The sequence below is a fragment of the Nanorana parkeri genome, unplaced genomic scaffold (genome assembly GCF_000935625.1).
Source record: "Nanorana parkeri isolate BGI_ZX_2015 unplaced genomic scaffold, ASM93562v1 scaffold419, whole genome shotgun sequence".
Lineage (NCBI taxonomy): Eukaryota > Metazoa > Chordata > Amphibia > Anura > Dicroglossidae > Nanorana > Nanorana parkeri.
The window spans coordinates 81,063-81,625 of NW_017306687.1; the positions used below are offsets into that span (position 1 = coordinate 81,063).

Below are 563 nucleotides of genomic sequence, written 5' to 3' on the forward strand. Positions count from 1 at the left end.
ACCATTCATTTAAATATAGAGATATAGATTATCCAATGGATAAAGCAAATGTTTACTCTGCCTTCCTTCCCCTCCCCAAGGGTCCGTCATTTTCACTGGGTCAGAAGACTCATTGTCTTGTATTGCATGAAGCTGCATAGTACTATAAAGTAGGAAGTAGAGCCTAAGTATGTAATCAACCAATATGGCTACCCTGGTGTTAGGTTTGGGGCTGCCCTAGGCAAGACAAAACTCGGGCGCCCCCCCCCCCCCCCCCACCCACACACTGAATACTAAAAGTGGCAGCTAACCACACACTGCAAGTTGGGGTAAATTATGAAATGATGAGTACTCTTACACACCGTAAACCCCCATGACACCTTTGCCTTGAAAGGGCATATGCAGTAGGCACTTTTTGCATTGTTGCTCCACAGACTAACATTTCTCCCCATATTCACTGATAGGAAACTCGTATAAGAAATAAGATGGGTGATACCCATATACATAATAGTGTAGGGTTGTCAGCATGAGCTCTAAATGCTCTACAAATAAGGATCAGTGTATATAAAAGCTGAATTCTTTAA

The 563-nt window shown here is 42.6% G+C and overlaps 1 protein-coding gene across 1 annotated transcript in view; it reads left to right on the forward strand.

Moving 5' to 3' along the window:
- MATN3 (matrilin 3) overlaps positions 1 to 563 on the forward strand; it is a 27,161-nt gene that overhangs the window by 16,672 nt on the left and 9,926 nt on the right. The window lies entirely within an intron of this gene.